A 20,928-nucleotide genomic window follows, 5' to 3' on the forward strand; every position below is an offset into this window, starting at 1 on the left:
TGAGATATAGTCTACAGGGTGAATAAAAAAAACTAAAAAGTTTGGAAAACGTCTCCAAAGTCATCAGCGTACAAGATATGCATAAACCTTGGGTGCAAATATTTAGTTGAGCTTCCAATGGTTTATCTGATAGAAAAATTTTGGCAAGTAATAACCATTTTTATTCAAAGTGCAAATTATGTTCACGCAAATAAGGTTAAAATATGACTCATGTTCAAGGTAAGAACTAAGGACGTCTTTGGAAATTTGGCTTGTGCCAGGTCATATAAGTAACGAACATTTTCAAATCTTGAGCAAGTTTGACGTAAATAATATTAAATATATAAATGTATTTTAACTATGTTGATTAAATCTACTTCATTCAGTAGCCTTACACTTGCATGGTACCAATATGTACGCATAGCATACCTATTTTGTTAAATTGCAGTGTTTTGGGAGATGAACCCAAATGCCAAGAAATGAAAAAGAAACGTGAATATTCATGATAACTACGATAAATAATGTTATGAAAAATGGCTTCGCTTGGCCCAAAATGTGGACACTGTTTTTTTTTAAAACAAAACGAAATGGGAGGGAAAACCTATAGATCTGGTAAAAAAAACTACAATAAAAGAAACGATCGAAAATTTAGAAAAATTTCCTCAATTTTTTGTAGTTTTCAGATATTTCATATTTTTGTTGTTTTCAATGATCCCGATGATCTACTTTAACATGCAGCGTAGTCGGAACGTACGTCGTTCATATAAAAAATTCAAATTTACAGAGCGACCAAAAAGTGGGCTGACTACCCTATTAAACACAGTGAATATTTTGTGTTGGAACAAAAGATACGCAAACCTTGGTAGAGAACAAACAATGAAAGAGCGCGGAGTGCTAACAGAAATTTTAATAAATAGATGAAAAATGAAAACAAACAGCAGCCCATATATAAATCATGTGAAAATTTTATTCAGTCTGCACTACCTGACCATTCACCTGCCAATAACAATGAAAAATGAAATGACCAAAGTGACGTCATGTGTTGCATAAAATTTTTTTGATGTCTACTAGATTTCATTAGATTTAAAATTTCTGTATTGCTTCATTAAAGACCTTCATTAATAGCTGGCTTTCACTCGTGTGTTTTGTCAGAATATTTAACAATTGTGAAAAGTTAATTTTACGGAAATTTTAAAAGGTTGAATTTGAAAATGTGGTATATTGGTGAAAACATGCATAAAAAAAGTCGCAAGTGCGAATCTTTCAATAAGGACGCTTGCTTCAGAGTGCTTCTGTCCGACTTGCTCGGTTCATTCATTGTCCAGTTAGTAGGTGTAGAAACATAGCGCTACTCTATAAAAAACACGTTATAAATGTCAGCATTATGAGTGATCAAAAACAAAACTTAAATACATCGAAAAGAACAAAACTTAAATACCTGATTTCCAAACGTTTTCGTGGTCAGTCTGATTCAGGTGAATTTGTAGGTCTCCTTTTTTTTTCACCGCGCAGTTTTTACGTGTATATCATAGAAATTTGTTGTAACATTTTTATTTTAGAATTTAATGAATTTTCTTTATAAACGTTTGATGTAATTAGAAAAAGTAGCAAGTGAAAGCCAGCTTTTTTCTCAAAGCAAGTGACATCTTTATTGACATTTTTTCCTAGTTTGAGTGTTTTTCACAATTAAGGTTCAAATTATAAAAATAGACCATCAGGATCCTTTTTTAACTTACTCGTGCAGTTACTCATACAGCACTTATCTACTAAACGTACAAACCACAACACATGGATCGTGTTTTTCCATTCGCTTGTTTTCCATCTTTGTAGAATAGTCCAATCACTTCAATGTTAATGTTCATACGTACATATGCCGCTATGCGATGTCCATTCAATATGTTTATACCATTTCATACACGAAGTAATCATCATTATTAATCAATAAAGTAGCTCGTATATTATGAACCGCCATTTCGATCGAATATAATTTACAATGCACTCTTATGGTAAATTCGAGCGAAGGAAAACGGGCCACTTGAATACTCCAGTTATATCATCACTCAAAGAATGCTTAGGGCAGAGTTGATCTTCTGTGAGTATCAGTTGACCACCTTTAAGTGGGTTCATATAACAATGGGGCCCATCATCATTATATGAACAAACAATTGACATCAACAAAGAATCCAAACTACAGATAAACATTCTTGGCCATGCATCACCATGACACATAAGTATTGACAAACTAGTAAGAGTAATAGAAGTGAATGACACAGGTGGTAAAGGGACTCTCACAACTCCATCCATGTGGGATCTACAATATAAGAAAATACGAAACACATGTATGAGAATTCATGATGAATAACTCTGCATACAACGATAGTTTGCGTTTTTAAATTCTTAATCAGATATATTGAGAATGAGCAAATTGTAATATATTTTCTGCTGGAGTATCCAAATGGTAGAACATTCACCTACATTGCACGAATAGCTTTAGTCAGTTGAGTTTGAACGATGCAACAAGAAATTTCAAACGATCAAAGGGATAACATCGTGATCAAAGCATTTTACTGTGAAAGCTTTCATATTTGAAATTCGAGAAGAACACTAAGACTAATTGATTATTCCAAGTAACTAATACTTACTTACTCAGTAAAAAAACAGAATTTACCTTTCTTTCTATAAAGTTAAAGTGACTAAAGTACCGTTGAAGTTGAAGTTAAAACACACGAATTTAAATATGTTAACATTTCTTCAATTGACGTCATGACTAAAATTTTTTATTTTGACTGGCCCTTTAGGAGCTTGTCACCTTTCATAAAGACAAAAACTAATCCTTCAATGCGTTTAAATAAAAAACTTCATAAGAATTTTCAGATATTTTGCGTTTTAATGTCGTTAGGCAAAATAACGAAACATGATGTGGTAGGGTAAGATTAATGACACGATAATGAATTTAGGAAGTAGACTTTAATTTTGTCCAAGTATTCATTGAATCTTGGAGTCCTCTACTTTAGGAGAAGTATTCGGGACATTCTCTTTGGTATGAGGTTTCTCAACTGCTAAAAATATCGAAGGGAGTCGTACAATTTTGAGCAAAAGACAATTACGGCTCCCGTTCATTGCAAGTCTACACCAAAATCTGTGAAAACTGTACCTCTGTGCACTCAACCACATGGGGTGTTTGAGACAGATGGCGAATTTAGTGTATTTGTATTCATTGCATAGTAAGGACCAATGTCAAATTGAAAAATCAAACCAAAAATCAGTACCATCAATAAAAACCATTGAGATTTTTACGAGAAGAATAGAGATAAATCGAAAAGCAAATAATCATTTATAAACTGACTAAATACAGCGAGCATCTTATAGGTGCATGTATGTAAAAACCATTGGTAACTGCTCGAAATATTGTCTGATAAACAGCCATCCACATAAATTTGCTGTTTCGACAATACCAACGTTGACAGTTTAGAATGATCGGTAATATTGCTTTTGCTTTCGTTAGACATATTTCTCAAATGGGTAAGTTCTATATTTAGATGATTTGTCAGTTTGTTCGATAGCATTATGAAACTTACAGAAAAGTTATTGACAAATTCTAATGCATCTTGGAAGAAGTTCATAACTTTTTTAGCTATTTTGTGACTTAAATCTTACTTATGTACCCATTACAGTGGTGTTATTTTGGCTGCCAAATTTATTAGATTTCAGAGCAACTAAATAATGTAACATTTAGGTAAACGTTCATTCATTATTTCTTTTTGAAAACATGAGTTAATATTCAATATCATGACAGTAAGAACAAACGATTCAATGGAAAATTGTTTAAACAACAAATAACCAACATAATCACAGTTGCAATGCGCAGCCAGAACGATATTTGGCGGGAGGAAATATTCATGAATGCATTATGCATATGATAATTCGCTAAAAACAATAAATTTCAAAGCAACTTTATACAGCACATCCAATATATATGAATATTCTCCTTCCCCTCAAATATCGTTCAGGCTACACCACAGCAAAGTTTGATATCTTTATAGCATATTTTGAATAGACAAATTGTATATCTTAACAGGAAAAATACATAGTTTTTGGACTTAAAACTTCTTGTAAGTTGTTAAACTAGTTTAAGTCAAACATGTAACACACATCAGTATTAAAACAAAGTGCAATTCAAATAAGTTCACTGAAGAAAGTCTTTTTTCGCTTTGCATGCACAGATATGAAAGACAAGTGTTTGGTATCTTAAGCCTTACACAAAGTTGCCATAGCAATAATTACCATAGCAATAATTACCATAGCAATAGTTAAAATACCATAGCAATAATTCTGTTGGTTAAAGTTTCTAAAGAATATTTTGACGATAATTTTTTAACCAATCGAGTTGTTTATAAAGCATTTTGGTAGTTTATAAATTAAAATTCAATTGAAATTAAAATTCAATTTTAAAATAAATTTGTTTAATCAGGCATAAATGTGATTTAACTACTTTAACATACAAACACGTCATCGTAAACATACCTGGCTTCAAATGACAGTGATTTTTAGTAAGCACTTCTTGTTGTTTGAATTTGTAACTTTGTTTGATTGATCTACAACTACAGCATTACAAGTTGCTAAGGGTTATCTATAATATAAAATTTATGGTATTAGGAAAGGGATGCTTGAACCTTGAGAGGGGGGATTTGGAGAAGGTGAAGTTATTATTTTGTAGGTTTTTTAAAACATTACAGTGGAACATATATTATTGAAGACTTAGCCTTTGCACTTCATACGTTGCTTCGTTGTAGGGTAAGACTAAATTTATAAAAAGTGTATAAATGACTTAACACTTGGTGAACAATTTACATTTTAAAGTCACATTTATACATTGCTTAAACACGCATGATAATTCTTTGTTTTATGTCTTACAAACCTTCAACTGGTCGACGGTTGAAACTTTCAGGTTTTGATATTTAACGTTCTGGAAGTTGTATGAATAGATTGTTATGAAAAACAATGTTATGTCGTGACAATGTACAAAGATTGGCAAAACTATTTTGCTGCATTGAAAATTAGGAACTTAAATTTAATAAGCGATGCTGTATATTTTAATGCAAAGATACACCGATTTCATCATTAAAATATTTGTATTTCTGCTTCTAAAACGACCTAAATATTTAACTATTCAATGATTACATGATTACAATTGCAATTTCAAGTAAATTTGCTTCGTCAAGCATTTATATAATAACACATATTTTACAAATATAACGACTGAACCGAACGACAAATAACTGCTATAATAAGCAATTTAACTTCCTTATATACAGACATATCAACACATACATACCTTGTTGTAGATGGCAGTTATTTGTTTTTTGATCAGCTGATTGTTGTTGGAAATGTTGTTCGGATAAATTTTTAGGTTTTCTTCGTTACGTTCTGGAAAGCTTAGACTTCAGAAATATCATATGAACTTTTGAGTGGTGAAAGGTGAGAGTTTCAACAGTCGATACATGGCCAATATCCTATCCACTCTTGCGTTTCCCAAACACATGTACGGTGGCCGAGGAGTGCCAATACAAATTAATTAATGTATTTATTGTAGAAACTAAAGAGCAATGAACAAGAATTGTATGTGTTTGTCAGTTCTTTAAAAGTTTCACAAATAATTAACTGCGCATCGCTTTTGAGTTATGTAATAGTACATACATCTATCACGTGATTCTAGAAAAAGCTCATAATTAAAGGTAAAACTGGTAACAGTGACTGTGTTAAAGTGGAACCCATTTGAGCTCAATCAATTAAATCAATCAAATAAAAAGAATTTTCAAATCAATCATTAATAAATGTTACCTTAAAAACAACAAATAATTGTTTTGCACTTGTTATTTTACAAGATTATGTTAGATTATGACTACAGCTGTCATAATCTGTGTCATAATGTTGCTATTATGTAAATAGTTCATCACAATGTGAGAGATGTGAAATGAACAACTTTTAAAGATAATGATTTTGTCGTTAGTTTGTCTACAGGCTATTACTGCCCCTTAATTTACAGTCTATGCTTTAAAAAGGTACTTGCAAAAAGTTGGTTCAACCCTTACAAAAATAAACAATAGTTTTTCAAGTCAAAAACTATAGTTTTGAAAACTGTAGTATTTTGGAACAAAAACTGTAGTTCCGCAAAATATAGTTGTATGAATAAACTATAGTTTTCAGAACTATAGTTTTGGTGATACTATAGTTATAGAAACTAAAGTTTTGGGAAAACTAAAGTTTTACAATTTATAGTTTTGTTCCCAAAGGCTACAGTTTTCAAAACTATATTTTTCCGTGAACTACAGTTTTCTAATGAATCTATGTTATAATGTAGTTCATTAACTAAGGGTTTCATAAAAACAATTTAGCAAATTCCCTGTACAGGTTCTAGTAGTACACATTATTTTATACAGAATTAAATAAAACCATAAATCCACGATATTTTAATTATACATTGTATTTTAACCAGACAAATACATTCAACAATTTTCTTCCTTTATAGAAAAATATCATTAAGTTGCATGGATAGAATTAATAGAAAAATATAGTATAGACAGCTAATGTTACTCTTTACAGGATTCGTGTTGTTTTTTCCATGCTTGTTCCTCGTTATTAACTTTGAACTTTATAGTTTTTACAACATCTTCTTCTATAACCTGGCGTGACATATTTGAATACTTCACACTCGTTGCATGCTCTAGAAAAAAGGTAGAGGAATAATGTCCATCTCAACTCTAAAGGATATTTTCTGATGGATCATAAGGTGGGAAGTCAGCAAAGACAAAAGCTAATAAACTTGACTAGGTCTTCAATACAAACACAAAGTATCAAAACAACATAGTAGTTCACAACAGTAAGTTCAAAATATTAAAAGATACATTAAATTGTTGAGTCATGCTCATAAACCACAGAAACATGTTAAGGAAATAGTTTGTGCGTAGTTTGGTTTACCAATGTATCTGTTCCCACACGGCTAACAGCCAAGGAACAGTTATTGACATTAGTTAAATTTCCTTACGTACCATATATAGCTAAAATAGAGGAACTATACCGACCAATAATAATATTTGTTATTTGTAATAAAGACTATAAATACTGCTTTGTAAGATAATAAAAATCAGTTCGATCATTAAGTTCACTCATGCTTGTTACTGAAGGTATAGAGTATATTACGAAAAGAGATATGGCGAGTAACTCAAACTCAACATAAATTTTCATTATTACCATTTATTGTCCCATACAAGACATGGAACAGAGCATGTTTGAACAATATACTATGTCTGCATAGCTGAACATGTAAAAAATAGACGTTTACGGCAGGTCAAACGTGCTTGAAAATGTAGAGTCTAAATATTTATACTGAAAAAGTCCTTGAAATGTTTAAAGTTTTATTTCAACGGTACTCAGACTCAAATAACCATATATCTACTTACGAAATAAAGAAGTAGGGTATGTGGGATCAAGCCTAGGCTAGACCTGACCATTTTTTCCCTTTTTGGCCCTTGTAGCTGTGGGAAGCCATGTGTTCATGGGATAAGGTTGTATTCGTTATGTTAGCAACATATGATCCAACTTTCTTTGCAACAATTCTTTTAAAGACATGCTTTTTGACAATAAATTTCGTCCCAAAGTGACCTGAAATAAATTGAAGAATAACAGCATGCGAAAGTTATATTACTGGAGTTGCAAATGTTCCATCTCCAATTAAATGGAGCTATTTTATTTACTCAAAGTGTTCATGAAAAAGCAACCCTCAGTTACGATTCTAAAAACAAACGTAAATAATTTTAAAAAGGATTGCTGCACATTAAAACTTGAATTATGTGCATTTGATGAGTCAGTGTTACATAGATCTGTTTTAACTGCATGTTAGTTTATCAACCAAATCTAATGCTTAGTACCATTTAAAGCTAGGTACAGACAAAACGCATCATTTCGGGGAGAGAAGTATCTTCAGTTGTTGCATTTAAGCAATCCAGAGGGCTTTCTTCCAAAGTTTAGTTGGTTTCATTTGATAGTCCATTGATAGAGCTCTCAAACACAGCTGTTGGTATGGGGGAAGGGTTTTCTTCTAGAAGATTTGAAAGGTTTGAGTAAGAGCTACTTCTCCCAGATAAAACTAGGGTGAATCTATTCTTCATCACAGGCAAACCTTCAAAGGGTGACAAACATGTGGTGGATGGAGTGGACGGAGATTTACTGAGGGAAGTTCTCGTCAGAAATGATCTTTGTGGAAGTGACCTGGCAGAATCTTCCAAGGTACACACATTTCTCCTTAACTTTTTTAATAAAGTTCTTAAATCTATAAATTTAAAACGATATATCATAAGCTTCTAAAGGTTGATGACACTACGTAATATTGAGTTGTTGTCTTTCACCCAAATACTAAATTTCAAATCCAAAATATACTTAATAGAACAAGCAATTTACAAAATTCTCCATTTTGGAAGACAAAAGTAAAAAGCAGAGAAAGCATTGATTTGAAAATACAAATGAAGTAAATTTGCCTCAAGCTCACCATTGCCATTGTCAATTTTCTCATTAAGTCTTTTGATCTGATTTTCCAGCATTTTTACCCTCTCTTTGAGTTCCGAGGCTTCTTTTTTATACTTGCATTTATCATTGCAAAGTGCACTACCTTCATCTGACTGACTCTCCTAAATCATCAACAAGAACTTAGGCAATAATTAAAAATATTTTATTTTAAGTACTAACTACTATGTGTACTTTACTAACAAGTACAATATTTTATAATGATAAATCTCAATTTTTTAATTTCACAAGCCACACTGATTGAAAATTATTTTGTATGATTGCCCTATACAAGCCTTATACTGTACAATGTTTGCATTTTAAAAGATTTTTCACTTAGAAACATGAAATTAATTTCAAATCAACAGCATTTTATGATTAACGGGAACATATCATAAAGTATTAACTTTTTTAGCATTTAACCAAACAACATCCAAATCTTATTCTGAAAAATGACCTTAATTCCCTAGCATTCCTCATTAAAAATAGAATTGCATAATTTAGAGATAAGAATAATTAGTGTTATCATTGTGTATAGTACATACATTGGTTAATCACTCTTTTATAAGTGAAGGCAGACTGGCTAAGCGGCAAGCCTCTGTTTTCTTTGCCCTGGATGCCTTTAGCTTTTTAGGAATACTGTGCTCCTGCTGGTAACAAGAAGAACAATACAAAATTTTATACATGTTGTTTGAAAAGTTTGTTATTAGCTACTACTTCTCATTTAAATTCTTAGGCTCATTGCCTTGTTCAGCAATGTAGACCTTTGAACATAGAATTAGTAGCTAATAACATTTGAATCATGAATACCTTATGGAGTAGTTAAAGGGGAACTCCACCCTCACATAAGTTGGTCTTAAAACTTTGCCAGTCCCGTGAAAATAAATATGCGGCAATTTTTTTGTTTGTTTGATGCAATATTTTCACAAAAAATGAGTTGAAATGCTGCAGCTAGGGCATCCGGTGCGTGGGAGCACAAACATGTCAGCGGCTTGTATTTGACGTCATATCGTCAATTTCTGCTCAAAGGTCTATGTAAAGTCATTGCACAGCCATAACAAATTTGCGTCAAATTGCTTCTCCTAATCACAAAATGTTTCTTTTCGAAACTTCAGAATTTTTTATTCATAGGTATATACACAAGCAACTTTTATAGCTTACATACAAGTATTGAGCTGGTTATTTGTATTCTGTTTTAATAGAACGGTTTCACATCCATAAAGGCCATTGTCGCACAGTTTCCGCACTACATATAGAATTTAAATATCGATTAATATTATTTTTTAAAAAATACGAAGGTTGATTTGTGTGGAAACTGTGCTGTAATGCCATTTGCTTCGTTTGCTTGTCCTCCGAATTCAATCTTAACAACAGTTTCTACTGATGTGAAACCAGTCTATTGCCATGAATAACATTAATAATAATAAAACATGGTTGTGTAATTTAGATTCAATATAGTTAGAAAATAATCCTACATAAAACCATTGTAAAATTAGCCTTTCGTGTATAGAATTTAGGTGTAGTTTCCTTGACGTAATGTATGAACTTATAGTTTCCTAATTATTTGTACATAATTTCCCTTTTTTAAGTCACATTTGAGACAAAAATTGCCAGTGCTATGAAAAACAAACACCCTCATATTGATCACCAATATGATGTGTGGCATTTGTCTAAATCTGTCACAAAAAAATAACAAAGGCTAACATTAAGGGAAATGATGACTTGACCCATTGGATTAAGTCCATTTCTAATCATCTTTGGTGGTGCTCTGCAAGTTGTAACAAGAATGCAGAAGAATTGATGGAAAATGGAAGTCTATCCTTAACCAACAACAAGCATTTCTGGAGAGGAAACACATATTTTCATCAATGTTGCTACCAACAATTAACAGAAAGACAAACAAGCAGAAGAAGTGGCTATCTCCTACTTCACAAGCTTATATTGCTGCAGAGAAGGTGATTTGTGACACGAGGGTTCTAAAAGACCTGTGGAAGCTATCTGAATATTGTCACACAGGAGAGTTGGAGGTTTACCATTCCCTTTTACTGAAATACTGCCCAAAGCGAGAGCATTTTTCATTTCCTGGAATGGTAGCCCGCACTCAGTTAGCAGCATTTGATCACAACAACAATATTAACCGTGATAAAGCAGTCATCAAGTCAGGGACAAACAAAGGGCAAGACCGTTACAAAATGATTTTTGCTAAAACAAAGAAGCAATGGGTTGTAAAAGCAATGAAAGAAAAGAAAGAATACCAGTACGTTGATATACTACTTGCCGAGGTTGTGAATGCATGCAAAACTGAGAAGATTGAACTTGTACATCATGGCGAGAATCTTCCAAAGAACATTTCTAAATCATGTCCACCCAGGAAAGAAGTACTTGTAAAGGAACATCAGTCAGTGGTGAAGTTAGCTATGGCAATAGGTTTTGCCATGCCCATATAATATAATGTTGAATCACTGAAGACAACTTTTGTACATTCATTCTTAAATATTAACAAAGCAAAACCAGCATAGTGGAAGCTTTCAAATTGAAATTCCTCTGCAGGACCACGTGGAGGAAATGTTTCTCTAATGCAAGTAACATGATCGCAAGACGACTCTTACTTCTCTACCCAAGACACCCCAGCACCATCTTGTAAACTGTCTATATGCAATATGGTGGTACAGTTTGTCTTCGGACCCATCATATGCTACCTCATATTGCTGCTTGTACTGGTACTAAGCTGTTTGTAAAACCCACCTGTTAAGACAAACAGGCTCAAAACCAGGATGTTGTGTAATGCACAAAGGGCCTTCGGTGGTCTCATTCGTTTCTACTGCCTCTACATTTTTGTCACAAATTTTGGAGATCTCTTTGCAGCATAAACATTCCTCATTATTGTCCATTATTTGGCAGTTACCACATTGACACCTGAATATGTTAAAAGAAAGGATCTTGAAAAGTAAATGTCAAAATTTCAACAAAGATTGTATCTTACAATAAAAATTTTAAACTCTGAAGTATTATGTGTGTATGGACGTGGTCAACTTCAAAAACGGCAAACGTTCTTTCGAGATCGAAACAATGGTCTAGAATAATATAACATTTTATTACTCACCATTCAAGATTGTCGCGCCGAGATTAACCCTCAATATACACAAATTCCTGATCTTCGTTGTCCTCAAACTCGTGAGCTTCTTCGTGTTAATCAGCAGGCCATTCGGGCTCAAACTGATATGGCCGAATATAGTTTGCTGGATTGTCTTCCATTTTACTATCGATTGGTGAATTAGGCCGAGGTTCTTCCAAAAAAGCCATTATAAGCGATTGTTTTATTTTTTGTGCTAGGTTGTGCGTTATTATTTTACTTTGTTGTAAACACAACTCCAAATCGGTCTGATAATATGACGTCATAATAATTTCCGCTGACGCTTTCTGTGCCTACGCTGCTAAGCCTCAAAACAGCTCAAATAGCGCACTTGAAGACGCGATTTTGTCAAAAATGAAATGGCTGATGTAAAAATTTCAAAATATAGTAACCTTTGCATAAAACTGGAACTTTTAAGACCAACATTATGTGAGGGTGGAGTTCCCCTTTAACATATTTCCACGAATGCATCATCACATTAGTGACATGAGTGCTAACTATAGATGACGGCAGCAATAATTGAGAAACATGCAGTAAACACCATATAAACAAAATGTGGTTAATGTAATATTTCGGGCAACTCACCACATCATCTGATTCACTATCACTTTCAATTGTAAACTTTCCTTTGTGAATTCTTTTGCAACACCCTTTGCCAGTATTTATAGAGAAAGTTTCTTCTTTCCTCATTGTCTTGAGCAAATAATCTTTACTATCTGTTTGTACAAAATAATGGATGACTATTTAACAACTGTTAAAAAATAATAATTTTCAATTAGAAGCAGTAGCATGCCTGAAATTATAAGGAAACAACCTTATGCTAAGTTTGGCCTAATTTATTACTACATGTATTTAAGTGCAAACAAGTTAAAATCTGGGAAATAGACACATCCTTATTGTCAGAATTGTAACTGAACTATTGCTATGTAGAAAAAAGAACAACATTCGAGTAAAGGCTTTTTATCAGAAAGTGTTTCCCTCCTAAAAAAAAAGTAAGTTGAATTGATAACAGCAACCTTCATATCAACTATGACTATTTCTACAAACAAGACAGAGAAATAAACAAATAGATTTTCACACAGAAATTTACAGATATATAGCAGAGCTAAGATGCTTCATGAAAGAAATGATAACAAAGAGAAAGAGCTCGATGCACTAGCAATTAGCTTTTTGGCTGAATTATACAAGCTTTTAGAAATTTTACAAAAAATTATACAACAGACTAAAAATACTAACCTGAAACCTCTATTATCTCTGCAGAAAATTCCCTCGACTTGCCTTTTTTCTTTGTTTTTCCATCGCTCCACATGACTAATGTTTTGAATCCTTTAAGTTCATCTTTGTCTTTCGACATATTTTCATCCTCAAAAATGATGTTAGAATATGGAATGATATCCCATGTATTTTCGTTGTAAAAATTCACCAATGCAAACGCCATATTTTCCAATATTATCGCTGAAAACGTTTTATCAACTCTTAACGCAGGGGTCTCCAAACTTTAAAGCCAGAGGGCCACATGAACTTTCATCCAGCATATTGAGGGCCGACTAACCGTATACCGCTGGTCAAAGAGCAATGAAGAAGTATTTTACACTTCACTCTTCTTGTCTACTATCATCCACTTTTCTTTTTCTTTTATGCACAAAGTTTATTTTGTTTAATGATATTATTATTTTTTTCTCAAGTGTCTCTGCGGGCCAGATCGAGAGGCCTAACGGGCCACATCTGGCCAGCGGGCCGGAGTTTGGAGACCCCTGTCTTAACGTATCTTTGCAACAAGCAACATGTTAATCAGATTGAAGATCATAGAATCGTGTAAAGATTAAGGATTACAAAATAACAGTCCCAGTCTCCCAACGCTCTCGTCTAAATCTAAACAGAATAGTTTGAAACAATATTGAAACAAAGCAAAGAAAAAATTTTTGTTTTTATAAGTTGAGGTAAGCCTGGTGTTTTCCGGGTTTCAAAAATCCATGTTAAGCGTTCATGAAAATACCCTGATGTAAACATTAAAAATGGCTTATAAAAATACGGTCGAATTATCCCAGAAATACGAAGCAGTTATGGTTCTCAGTGGAAAGGGGGGGGTGCTCTGAGTTGTAAGAATGGTTTGTGGGAATTCTGTTACAGTGGTACTCAAATTCATGAAGAACTAGAAAAACTCGGAGGACTTGATAAAATTGACATTAAAGGATGGAGGGTTAGTGACGACACTGTACTACACATTGCTACAGCAGAAGCGTTGGTTTCTGAATGGGCAACAACGGAAGAGTTATTGAGCATTATGGCTACAAAGTAGAAGAAGACATGTGCTGAGGATATGTGGGAAAGAGCTCCTGGGCAGACCACAACAAAGGCATGTTTCATGTTACAACCTCTTGAGGAAAAAGGTTACATTATAACATTTAATGAACGAGGTGGAGGATGTGGTGCAGCTATGAGATCCATGTGTATAGATTTGATGTTTCATTGTGAAGATCAAATTGAAATGTTAATTGAAATTGCTGTTGAAAGTGGAAGGATGACTCATAATCACCCCACAGGTATTCACCTTTCATAATAAAGGAAAGATTTCAGATCATGTCTTAATTATCAAGTCACTAATGTCTAGTGTTTTGTCTAACAACAAGTGTTTCTTAGTATACAGTTTGCTAGGTTTTCCTGTTATCTGCAATTCTTTTCATTTTGACAAACTTTATAGTAATTTAGCTTTTCAATCTTTTGCTTTTCTTAGATGTTTTACCTTCAACTCTTCCTTCGATTACTTACTTCAACAAGCCATTACCATGAATGTTTCATATCCTTTTATCTAATATCTATTTATAAATGAAATAAAAGATGGTTGACCTTAGGATTGCATAAGTCTATGCAATCCATCATTTTCCAGAACCACATTTCAAATCCTCCATCCTTCAAACATTCTCGCTTTTAATCACCATATCTTTGATCTATCCTTTTTATCGCTTTTCCACATTTCCAAATTTCTTTCTTCTAAAAGCTATTTGAATTGCCATTACTGTTCTTGCTTTTATATCTTCACTACTACAGCCATTGAATCCATGATCCATATCAAAATGCTGCTATTATGTAAATAGAGTCGTCATAATGTAATTGACATGAAATTAGCAATCTTTAAAGATAATGAATTTAATTATAGGTTATCTCGAGGCTGTTACTGCAGCTTTATTTACAGCCTATGCTATACAGAACATACCTCCAAAAAATTGGGAGCAGGATTTTAAGTGTTTTACCCAAATTTTGGAAATACATTGAAAAGGTTGGTTGTGATGTAGAAGAAAACAAGAAATCTTGGGCTACTTTAAAAATAGTTGGGAGTCATATCTTGAACTTTGGGAATTAACCAAAGGAAACAGTGAACCAAAGTTTCCAGTGATGCATAAAATACCTGAACGTGATGCTTTTTATAAATCTGTGAGTTATGCAGGTTGGGGGTGGGTCTAGTGGTCATGATGCAGCAATGATTGCTTACGATGCTTTGATGATGGCAAAAGATTCATGGTTTCAATTGTGTTCTTGTTCTATGTTTCATGGTAGAGATAGTGACAGTACAGGAATATTGGCTGCAGCATGGTGGGGTGGTATGTATGGTATGAAAGGTGTACCCCTTTGAAATTATAGGAACCTGGAATATGGTCATAGGCTTATGGAGCTGGGTAAAAAATTACTGAATGTATCAAAGAATATGAAAAACTAAAAGGATAGTATTTATTTAATAAACTTTATGCCATAAAATTTTGTCATCCCAATATACTTTAGTACGTTTGTGAATCATACAATAAAAATTACTACTTGGTTATAACATAAAAACAATTAGAAATAAAGTCTAAAGAAGAATGTCAGATTCAGGGAATGTGCAGTTCTAAGTTCTACTTAAGATGATTCCTGGGCTGTAGAGTAAGTTTATTAACTAGATATCAGTGAAAGTATACATAGACAGAGACCATTACATCTTTAGGTTCATTTTACCTCATAAAGTGCAAACTGAAATTGTTTTGTTCAGTACCAAAATACCTTCTGAGGGAGAGGGAGTTGACTTGGCAGGTGGAAGCCTTGCTCCTATGGTGTATGTGTTAAAAATAGGCTTAACAGAATTTGGAAGATACAATTTTCTTTGAAACACGTAGCTACCAAAGTGTAATAGTAAAGCTTTGTCATATTCCCGAGTTTCATAATACATCACACCTAGATTGTTTAAAAGACTTAGCGACCTCAACCTGAGTAGTTCATAACGTTTTTTTTGCGAATTGCCTTAGCTTTTTTGTGAAGCTCTATAGCTTTGTCGTAGTTTCCAGTTTTTTTAAACACATTACCAAGATTGTTTAAAGATGTAGCGACACTAACATGATTTGGACCTAACGATTGTTTTCGAATTTCCAGAGCTTTTACATGAAATTCTATAGCTTTGTCGTAATTTCCAGTTTTATAAAACAGCAAACCAAGATTGTTTAAAGACACAGCGACACTAACATGATTTGGACCTAACGATTGTTTTTTCATTTCCAGAGCTTTTTCGTAAAACTCTATAGCTTTGTCGTAGTTTCCAGTATTATAATACACACTACCAAGATTGTTTAAAGACTGAGCGACATCAACATGATTTGGACCTAACGATTGTTTTTTCATTTCCAGAGCTTTTTCGTAAAACTCTATAGCTTTTTCGTAGTTTCCAATATTATTATACACATTACCAAGACTGTTTAAAGACCAAGCAACATCAACATGATTTGGACCTAAGGATTGTTTTTGAATTTTCAGAGCTTTTTCGTAAAACTCTATAGCTTTGTCGTAGTTTCCAGTTTTATAAAACACCATTCCAAGATTGTTTAAAGACGCAGCGACATCAACATGATTTGGACCTAACGATTGTTTTTGAAGTTCCAGAGCTTTTTCGTAAAACTCTATAGCTTTGTCGTAGTTTCCAGTTTTATCAAACACCATTCCAAGATTGTTTAAAGACGCAGTGACATCAACATGATTTGGACCTAACGATTGTTTTCAATTTCCAGAGCTTTTCGTGAAACTCTATAGCTTTGTCGTAGTTTCCAGTTTTATCAAACACCATCCAAGATTGTTTAAAGACGCAGCGACATCAACATGATTTGGACCTAACGACTGTTTTCGAATTTCCAGAGCTTTTTCGTGGAACTCTTTAGCTTTGTCGTAGTTTCCAGTTTTAAAACACCATTACCAAGATTGTTTAAAGACGCAGCGACATCAACATGAGTTTGACCTAACGATTGTTTTCGAATTTCCAGAGCTTTTTCGAGAAACTCTATAGCTTTGTTGTCGTTTCCAGTTTTATGAAACAATATTCCAAGATTGTTTAAAGACCCAGCGACATCAACATGATTTGGAACTAACGATTCTTTTTGAATTTCCAGAGCTTTTTCTAAAAACTCTATAGCTTTGTCGTAGTTTCCAGCTTGATCAAACACCATTCCAAGATTGTTTAAAGACGTAGCGACATCAACATGATTTGGACCTAACGATTGTTTTTGAATTTCCAGAGCTTTTTCGTAAAACTCTATAGCTTTGTCGTAGTTTCCAGTTTTATCAAACACCATTCCAAGATTGTTTAAAGACGCAGCGACATCAACATGATTTGGACCTAACGATTGTTTTCGAATTTCCAGAGCTTTTTCGTGAAACTCTATAGCTTTGTCGTAGTTTCCAGTTTTATCAAACACCATTCCAAGATTGTTTAAAGACGCAGCGACATCAACATGATTTGGACCTAACGATTGTTTTCGAATTTCCAGAGCTTTTTCGTGGAACTCTTTAGCTTTGTCGTAGTTTCCAGTCTTTAAAAACACCGTACCAAGATTGTTTAAAGACGCAGCGACATCAACATGAGTTTGACCTAACGATTGTTTTCGAATTTCCAGAGCTTTTTCGAGAAACTCTATAGCTTTGTTGTAGTTTCCAGTTTTATGAAACAATATTCCAAGATTGTTTAAAGACGCAGCGACATCAACATGATTTGGAACTAACGATTCTTTTTGAATTTCCAGAGCTTTTTCTAAAAACTCTATAGCTTTGTCGTAGTTTCCAGTTTGATCAAACACCATTCCAAGATTGTTTAAAGACGTAGCGACGTCAACATGATTTGGACCTAACGATTGTTTTTGAAGTTCCAGAGCTTTTTCGTGAAACTCTATAGCTTTGTCGTAGTTTCCAGTTTTATGTAACACCATACCAAGATTGTTTAATGACCCAGCCACATCAACATGATTTGGACCTAGCGATTGTTTTCGAATTTCCAGAGCTTTTTCGTGAACCTCTATAGCTTTGTCGTAGTTTCCAGTTTTATCAAACACCATTCCAAGATTGTTTAAAGACGCAGCGACATCAACATGATTTGGACCTAACGATTGTTTTTGAATTTCCAGAGCTTTTTCGTGAAACTCTATAGCTTTGTCGTAGTTTCCAGTTTTATGTAACACCATACCAAGATTGTTTAAGGACCCAGCAACATCAACATGATTTGGACCTAACGACTTTTTTGAATTTTCAGAGCTTTTTCGTGAACCTCTATAGCTTTGTCGTAGTTTCCAGTTTTATCAAACACCATTCCAAGATTGTTTAAAGACGCAGCGACATCAACATGATTTGGACCTAACGATTGTTTTTGAAGTTCCAGAGCTTTTTCGTAAAACTCTATAGCTTTGTCGTAGTTTCCAGTTTTATCAAACACCATTCCAAGATTGTTTAAAGACGCAGTGACATCAACATGATTTGGACCTAACGATTGTTTTCGAATTTCCAGAGCTTTTTCGTGAAACTCTATAGCTTTTTCGTAGTTTCCAATATAATTATACACATTACCAAGACTGTTTAAAGACCAAGCAACATCAACATGATTTGGACCTAAGGATTGTTTTTGAATTTTCAGAGCTTTTTCGTAAAACTCTATAGCTTTGTCGTAGTTTCCAGTTTTATAAAACACCATTCCAAGATTGTTTAAAGACGCAGCGACATCAACATGATTTGGACCTAACGATTGTTTTTGAAGTTCCAGAGCTTTTTCGTAAAACTCTATAGCTTTGTCGTAGTTTCCAGTTTTATCAAACACCATTCAAGATTGTTTAAAGACGCATGACATCAACATGATTTGGACCTAACGATTGTTTTCGAATTTCCAGAGCTTTTCGTGAAACTCTATAGCTTTGTCGTAGTTTCCAGTTTTATCAAACACCATTCCAAGATTGTTTAAAGACGCGACATCAACATGATTTGGACCTAACGACTGTTTTCAATTTCCAGAGCTTTTCGTGGAACTCTTTAGCTTTGTCGTAGTTTCCAGTCTTTAAAACACCATTACCAAGATTGTTTAAAGACGCAGCGACATCAACATGAGTTTGGACCTAACGATTGTTTTCGAATTTCCAGAGCTTTTTCGAGAAACTCTATAGCTTTGTTGTCGTTTCCAGTTTTATGAAACAATATTCCAAGATTGTTTAAAGACCCAGCGACATCAACATGATTTGGAACTAACGATTGTTTTGAATTTCCAGAGCTTTTCTAAAACTCTATAGCTTTGTCGTAGTTTCCAGCTTGATCAAACACCATTCCAAGATTGTTTAAAGACGTAGCGACATCAACATGATTTGGACCTAACGATTGTTTTTGAAGTTCCAGAGCTTTTTCGTAAAACTCTATAGCTTTGTCGTAGTTTCCAGTTTTATCAAACACCATTCCAAGATTGTTTAAAGACGCAGTGACATCAACATGATTTGGACCTAACGATTGTTTTCGAATTTCCAGAGCTTTTTCGTGAAACTCTATAGCTTTGTCGTAGTTTCCAGTTTTATCAAACACCATTCCAAGATTGTTTAAAGACGCAGCGACATCAACATGATTTGGACCTAACGATTGTTTTCGAATTTCCAGAGCTTTTTCGTGGAACTCTTTAGCTTTGTCGTAGTTTCCAGTCTTTAAAAACACCGTACCAAGATTGTTTAAAGACGCAGCGACATCAACATGAGTTTGACCTAACGATTGTTTTCGAATTTCCAGAGCTTTTTCGAGAAACTCTATAGCTTTGTTGTCGTTTCCAGTTTTATGAAACAATATTCCAAGATTGTTTAAAGACCCAGCGACATCAACATGATTTGGAACTAACGATTCTTTTGAATTTCCAGAGCTTTTCTAAAACTCTATAGCTTTGTCGTAGTTTCCAGTTTGATCAAACACCATTCAAGATTGTTTAAAGACGTAGCGACATCAACATGATTTGGACCTAACGATTGTTTTGAAGTTCCAGAGCTTTTCGTAAACTCTATAGCTTTGTCGTAGTTTCCAGTTTTATCAAACACCATTCCAAGATTGTTTAAAGACGCAGTGACATCAACATGATTTGGACCTAACGATTGTTTTCGAATTTCCAGAGCTTTTTCGTGAAACTCTATAGCTTTGTCGTAGTTTCCAGTTTTATCAAACACCATTCCAAGATTGTTTAAAGACGCAGCGACATCAACATGATTTGGACCTAACGACTGTTTTCGAATTTCCAGAGCTTTTTGGAACTCTTTAGCTTTGTCGTAGTTCCAGTCTTTAAAACACCATTACCAAGATTGTTTAAAGACGCAGCGACATCAACATGATTTGACCTAACGATTGTTTTAATTTCCAGAGCTTTTCGAAACTCTATAGCTTTGTTGTCGTTTCCAGTTTTATGAAACAATATTAAGATTGTTTAAAGACCCAGCGACATCAACATGATTTGGAACTAACGATTCTTTTGAATTTCCAGAGCTTTTCTAAAACTCTATAGCTTTGTCGTAGTTTCCAGTTTGATCAAACACCATTCCAAGATTGTTTAAAGACGTAGCGACGTCAACATGATTTGGACCTAACGATTGTTTTTGAAGTTCCAGAGCTTTTTCGTGAAACTCTATAGCTTTGTCGTAGTTTCCAGTTTTATGTAACACCATACCAAGATTGTTTAATGACCCAGCCACATCAACATGATTTGGACCTAACGATTGTTTTCGAATTTTCAGAATTTTTCGTGAACCTCTATAGCTTTGTCGTAGTTTCCAGTTTTATCAAACACCATTCAAGATTGTTTAAAGACGCAGCGACATCAACATGATTTGGACCTAACGATTGTTTTGAATTTCCAGAGCTTTCGTGAAACTCTATAGCTTTGTCGTAGTTTCCAGTTTATGTAACACCATACCAAGATTGTTTAGGACCCAGCAACATCAACATGATTTGGACCTAACGATTGTTTT

General features: G+C 33.8%; 2 long non-coding RNA genes across 2 annotated transcripts; both read right to left on the reverse strand.

Annotated features, from left to right (window-relative positions):
* Positions 1-4,524: 4,524 nt before the first annotated feature.
* LOC124448206 lies at positions 4,525-5,344 on the reverse strand. Its single transcript, XR_006948973.1, has 3 exons — positions 5,315-5,344; positions 4,898-4,945; positions 4,525-4,609 (listed from the first exon to the last, which is right to left on the reverse strand). It is a non-coding gene; the product is annotated as an uncharacterized LOC124448206 (long non-coding RNA).
* A 694-nt stretch (positions 5,345-6,038) lies between these two features.
* LOC124448214 lies at positions 6,039-9,109 on the reverse strand. Its single transcript, XR_006948981.1, has 3 exons — positions 9,084-9,109; positions 8,525-8,663; positions 6,039-6,066 (listed from the first exon to the last, which is right to left on the reverse strand). It is a non-coding gene; the product is annotated as an uncharacterized LOC124448214 (long non-coding RNA).
* Positions 9,110-20,928: the final 11,819 nt, after the last annotated feature.

Source organism: Xenia sp. Carnegie-2017, unplaced genomic scaffold (assembly GCF_021976095.1).
Source record: "Xenia sp. Carnegie-2017 unplaced genomic scaffold, XeniaSp_v1 HiC_scaffold_23, whole genome shotgun sequence".
Classification (NCBI taxonomy): Eukaryota; Metazoa; Cnidaria; class Anthozoa; order Malacalcyonacea; family Xeniidae; genus Xenia; species Xenia sp. Carnegie-2017.